Source organism: Ochotona princeps, chromosome 27 (genome assembly GCF_030435755.1).
Source record: "Ochotona princeps isolate mOchPri1 chromosome 27, mOchPri1.hap1, whole genome shotgun sequence".
In the NCBI taxonomy this organism is placed as follows: domain Eukaryota; kingdom Metazoa; phylum Chordata; class Mammalia; order Lagomorpha; family Ochotonidae; genus Ochotona; species Ochotona princeps.
In genome coordinates, this window is record NC_080858.1 from 458,983 (window position 1) to 465,580 (window position 6,598).

Below are 6,598 nucleotides of genomic sequence, written 5' to 3' on the forward strand. Positions count from 1 at the left end.
TCAACCCTAAAAATAAGCTAGTGTTGTGGCATAGTAGGGAAAGAATCTATCTGAGGTGCTGGCATCCCAGATAATCCCCACTAGTTTGTGTCCTTGCTGGTCCACTTCTAGTTCCTGGAATCTGACTTCATATCAGCTCAGCTGCTGGTGCCTTTGCCGTTTGTAATGGGAACCAATGGATGGAAGATATTTGTCTGCCTCTGTTTCTCATTGTTCCTCTGCTCTCAGATTAAAAAAAATGTATTAAAAGTGCAAACTATGACTGATGTTGATGTAAGTCAAACGTTTAAGGTGAAGCCCATGGGTATGTTTCTCATCTGTGACAGCCTTGACGACGCCCACAGCTTAATGTTTAGGTACAAGGCTCTATCAAACCCAAAATTCTGAGCACCAAGTGCAAGAGAGGCAACTTTTTCTTGAGAATGTACTATGTAGCATGTAGTCAATGCCTTATAAATTGAAGAATGAAGTTTGTGCACTTCTAACTGCTCTCTGCCAGTATTTGCATGGGGCCCCAACATTCTCATGACGAAGATTGAAAATAATGGTCTCTGCAGGCTATCAACCAGTTGTCCCAACAGCATTTATTGAACAGACCTTCCCATTTGCCTGGGTTGTCGTTTGTCTTTTTGTCAAAGATTATTTGGCTGTATCTGTGTGGGTTTCCTTCTGGCGTTTCTATTCTGCTCCATTGATCTTCCTCTCTATCTTTGTGCCAGTACCACGCTGTTTTGATAACCACTGCCCTATAGTATGTCCAGAGGTCCAGAACTGTGATTCCCCCTGCTAACTTCCTGTTTTTCAGGATAGTTCTAGCTATCCGTGGTTTTTTGTGCTTCCAGATGAACCTTTGGATCATTGTTTCCAGTTCCATGAAGAATGTTTTGGGCAATTTGATTGGGATTGCGTTGAATGTATATATTGCTTTTGGCAGTATAGACATTTTAATGATATTGATTTTACCTATCCAGGAGCATGGGATGTTACTCCATCTTTTGAGGTCTTGTTCAATTTCTTTTTTAAGCAGTTTGTAGTTTTCTTCAAATAAGTCTTCTATCCACATCTCTCACCATACACTAAGATCAGATCTAAATGGATAACAGATCTAAACCTACATCCAGAAACCTTCAAACTTTTGGAAGAAAATGTTGGAAACACACTGGAACACTTAGGGGTAGGCCCTCACTTCCTAAAAAAGACTCCAGATGCAGTAGAAATCAAGACCAAAATAAACAATTGGGACCTCATCAAACTAAGAAGCTTCTGTACAGCTAGAGAAACAATCAACAAAGTAAAAAGGCAACCCACAGAATGGGAGAAGATCTTCGCACACGACATAGGTGATAGAGGGCTAATATCCAGAATATACAAAGAGCTACAAAACAACCAAAATGTCAAAACAAGCAACCCACTCAAGAAATGGGCACGGGAAATGGGCAAACACTTCACAAAGGAACAAACCCAAATGGCAAAGAAACATATGAAAAAATGCTCAAGTTCCCTGGCAATAAGGGAAATCCAAATTAAAACATCAATGAGGTACCACCTAACGCCAGTAAGACTGGCCCACATGAATAAAAGCACCAACGACACTTGTTGGCGAGGTTGCGGGGAAAAGGGAACCCTACTCCACTGCTGGTGGGGCTGCAGGCTGGTACAGCCTCTATGGAAATCAGTATGGAGAATATTCAAACAACTCAAATTCAACATACCGTATGATCCAGCAATAGCACTCCTAGGAATATATCCAGAACACTTGTTTTATGAGAAACCAACATGCACTCCTATGTTCATAGCAGCACAATCAGTAATTGCAAAAACATGGAAACAACCAAAATGCCCATCAACAGAGGATTGGATAAGAAAGCTATGGTTCATCTACTCCATGGAATACTACTCAGCTATTAAAAAAGCCAAAATGCAGTTCTTTGTGGCCAAATGGGCCAAACTGGAAACCATAATGCTAAGGGAAATGAGCCAATCCCAAAAGGTTAAATACCACATGTTTGCCTTAATTTAAGATGATATGATGTTATGTATGACAAGTTATGTTATGAATGTTATATGTTGTGTATAAACCAAAATTGAAATGTCAATGAGGTGGTCACAGAAGGTGGATAAGAAATCGCATTTACTTTTACCATATTGGTTACTCATTACTATGTCAATTAATTCCATGGTGATGTAAATTTTTGCTGATGGTATGTTGGAGCTTTCAATTGACTGGGATGATACTCTGCGGGCTCTGTCATCAGACCAGAGAGGGTATACCTAAGAAGCCATTGAACTTGACGGGACAATAAGATGCTGGACTCTATGTTTGGTATACGCTTGCAATGGGGAAATCTCAACTGAACTTGAGCTGTGGTTATGCGACAAGGTCGAGGAATCCACCATGGTGGGAGGGTTTGGGGAGGGGTGGGGAGAACCCAAGTATCTATGTAACTGTGTCACATAATACAATGTAATTACTGAAGTTAAATAATAAATAATTAAAAAAAAAAAAGAAAATAATGGTCTCACTCACACTTCCCTAGCCCTACAGTCTTCCTACTCTGGTCAAAATGTAAATGTCAATTTTACAATAATAAACTTTTTACACCAAAATTTTAAAAAGACTCATTTTTTCCTTGTCACCTAAATGTAAATATCATGCAAAGAGTATACAGATGTACCAGTTGGCTTTCTTTTTCTTGAGAATGTTATCATAGAAAGATTCAAAGTGGAATTTGTAAATGAATGTTTCCAGTGATTGAAAGAACCTATAACAATTTTTACTGAAACTTGGATTTTTCCTTGGAAGTGGTGTATGTAAAAGTGTGGTCTGTTAGCGATTATGCATCACTTAATAAAAGAATAAGCATTAACCACCTGTTCTTTTTTTTTTTTCCAAGTATAAAGTCCAGCTATTTATTGTCCAGATGGGTTGAACAGTCTCTTGGGGAGACCATTTCTGGCCCGTTGTTAGAGCTGGCAGAATATCATCCCATTCAACCTAGAGTCCCGACATAACATCAACAGCAATTTGCAACATTATGGAATTGACATGGTTGTGAAACCACCTGTTCTTAAAGACAGAGAGGGATAAAACATGCTTATAATGTGTCTATGTGCTTGTGATGGTTATCAGGTCTCTATGCCACAAGAAGATGATAACCCATTATTGTGTGCTGTTCTCAGCCCCATCACCTCCACCCTGTTTCCTCTACATTGGCAGTTCCCATAGTGCACTGTTCCTTTGAATCTTCTTCCCTGGAAAACACTGGACAGCTGTCAATATTGGAAGGCATCTCATCAGGGACAGTTACACAGCTTCTCCCTTGATGGTTGTGGGGGTGGTCCCTGGGGGCAATGTTTCTCAAAGCATTGGTTTCCAAATCGAAAAGAAAAACCGCAGCCAGAAGCCCAGAGCCTCTTCCAGGTGTCCCATGCAGTTGCAAGGTCCCAAGGACTAGTGCCATCCGCGACTGTTTTCCCAAGACGCAAGCAGGGAGCTAGATGGGAAGCAGGGCCGTGGGGATTAGAACTGGTGCCCATATGTGATCCCAGCACATCCAAGGTGAGGACTTAGCCACTAGGCTACTGTTTGGGCCCAGTCTAAAATACTTTAAAAAGTAATCAATCTGGCTGAACTGGATAAATACTAAAATGTGATTCCATTCATTCACCATGCATTGCTCTCATTTTAACACCTTCACAATTGTCTTTTTTTAAAATATGCATGTGTTTATGTTTGATATATATATAATTTAATTTATTTTGAACGCAAATAAATTATTCAGGGAGAGTGTGTGTTTCCTCCGAGATGTCAGCTGTGTGTTTGATTGGGGTTCCTCTATAGGTCACTTGATTTTTCTCACCTGCACATTTAAGGATTTTATCTTTATGTTCATCTGAGGATAGCTTGATTATCATGTCTTGGTGATGTTTGCTTTTGATTAACTCTATTAGGAGTTCTGTGCCCCTCCTGCATATTTTTTTCCAATTCTTCAGATTAGGACAATTTCCGTTTATTTTCATTGAATAAACCTTTAATCCCAGTTTCTCTTTCTGTACCTCCAGGGATCACCATAGTTCTTACATTGGGTCTTTTAATCATATCTTTTAATTCTTGGGTAGTTTTTTACTTAATCTTAGCTCAGCTTGTAGCTTTGTGTTTGTTCCCCTGTGGTGACAGGAAACATCTTCCAATTTTGATATTCTTTCTTCTGCTTCATTCAGTCTGTTTTTGAGACTCTCCACTGTACTTTTAATTTGCTCCACTCTATTCTTAACTTCTGAAATGTCAGTTTTCATTTGATTCATATCTAGTGTGACAAATTCTTTTAAGTGTTTGCTCTTGTATTATGTACTTCTCATTGTTGGTCAGAAGCTTTATAATATATTTTCTGAATTCTGTGTCCCCCATTTTGTCAACGTCTTTCTCAGTTGACTCTGAGGGTGGTAGAGGTTTTTTCTCCTTTTCCAGGGTGTCTTCATTAACATTCATTGTGCCTCTGCCACTTTTTTTAACTTTTGACATTGCAATCCTGTTTGGCTTTTTCTCCTTAGTGCAGATTCCCAAGATGTATTAGCTATAGGTCAACAAGTTAGTTTTTATGTACAATCGGTGTGCTGGGTTAGGACGATGCCAACTGTTCCAGATAACTGGTTTATCATTGGTGCTGGTCTTGTCTAAACCCACAAGATGACACCCAGTCGCCCTGCCAGAAAGCCAGTGTTGTTGGCCTTCAGATCCGGGGAACACACAGTTCCTGCAGGGTGTGAAGCTGGTGCTGTCCTTCCCATAGGATCAGCTGGATGTGACTAACTTCAAATGCGCCCACTCTGGCATTTGATCCCTGTGCTGTTATCACCGACCCACTGCCAGTCTGCCCTGTGGAGTCTGCAGCTCCTTTCCATTCATTGCTGGGCCAAAGTATTCATCATGATTGGCCAGTCCCAGCCTGCCATCACCTCCTGAGCTCCCCATGCCAACCCAGGCTCCCACCTTGCTGCTGCAAGGGCTGATCTGTGGCCACCACTGGATCCCTGGTTGTTGCTGGAATTTGGATCACAGCTTACAGGTGGCTGGTAGGTTTTCTGTTCCCTGTAACACCTCTCTGCCATTCTTGCCTCTTCCCTGTGTCCAGGGTGGTCTCCAGGTACCTCCTTGTTGACTGCCTGACCCCTATCTTTTTCTGTATTCTACTCTCTGTTCTTTACCTTAATGATTCTCTGTCATCTTGAACATGTCTGCAGCCGTTGCCTTCATCTTGGTTCTCCCCCTACTTGCTTGTAAGCAGATAAAGGTCTCTGAGTATGATATGTCCACTCAAAGTGAATTTACATGGAGAAATAATCAGGAAGTGATTTGAACAAAGATAGTAGATAAATCTTTGGTCAATTTCCATGGAAAACAAAGCAGTTATTGATTAAAGTAAAAAAAAAGCAGCGATTAGCTGAAATAAGCTTAATTAATTCAGGAGTTCCTTACTTAACATCAACAATGGTCAAGGGAGTGTTTCAGAACAGAATTGAGGAGAGAATAACTGCAACAATAAGTTGTTGCTGGAGAGCTCACCCATGAAGACAAACAAGTATAACAATGGTTTGATTCTGCATTGATAAGTTCAGTTATATTTCTGCACCATTCAACTATTTAGCTCATCATAAACTACTTTCCTGGAGAAAATGAGGCATGTGTATTGTGTATTCATGTCAATTACTGTCCCAACCTGCAGGACACGATGCTCAAAACCTGAGGGTGGGCTGGGAATGCTGGGCTGCTGGCCCAATAAGCACACAGACACACATACTTGGTGAAAGAGTGCCAAAGCCCTTTATTTTATTCCTCATATATACCTTCTTATACCTTCTTATACCTCATTATGCCTTCTTCTCTAGGAGAGGAGGAGAAGGGAAGGGGTTTCCTGGAACTAATTATCTTCATCGAAACAGGGAAGGAACTAATCATCTATATTGAAGCAGGGGAGGAACTAATTGTTTGAACAGGAGCAAGGGCGGAGGTTCTGTTCTGCTTGCTTTGCACAGGGTGTTCTTGCCACAATATCCTGCTTGCTGTGGCCCTGCTTGCCCAAGGTAGGTTTTGAAAGGAAGCAGGCTGTCAGGCATGCCAAGTCTAAGGCCCGTAAGTCTGTGGCTCCTAACAAGTTACAGAAATGAGTCCTCCTTTGTCTAAGTTGTCACTTGCTGCATGAATGGTCCATTAAGAAACTGCAGTAGAAGTGCATCGCTTGGAATATAGCAGCTACTTTAATATAAAACAGTTCATTTAAGCAATTGTTCAGTAAATAGGTCTATTATGTTAAAATGTGGTTGTTATTTTTAGCACTCTAAATTCCAGACAAAAATGTAAGTAATGGAGTATAAGTGTTGCTATTTGTACAAGTTCTTCAAATAGTTAAGCATGATATGAGCTTGGGCTTCTTTTTTAAAAATAAGTTGTTAAAGGATACAGAGATGAAAGCATTTGCTCCTAGATGAAGTTAACACAATGATATGATCTACATAACCCCTCTATAAACTACTATGGTATGATAAGTTTCTATTTTCTATGTTTCTAGGTACTTCTATAATCAAATGGAGTGTATTCTTG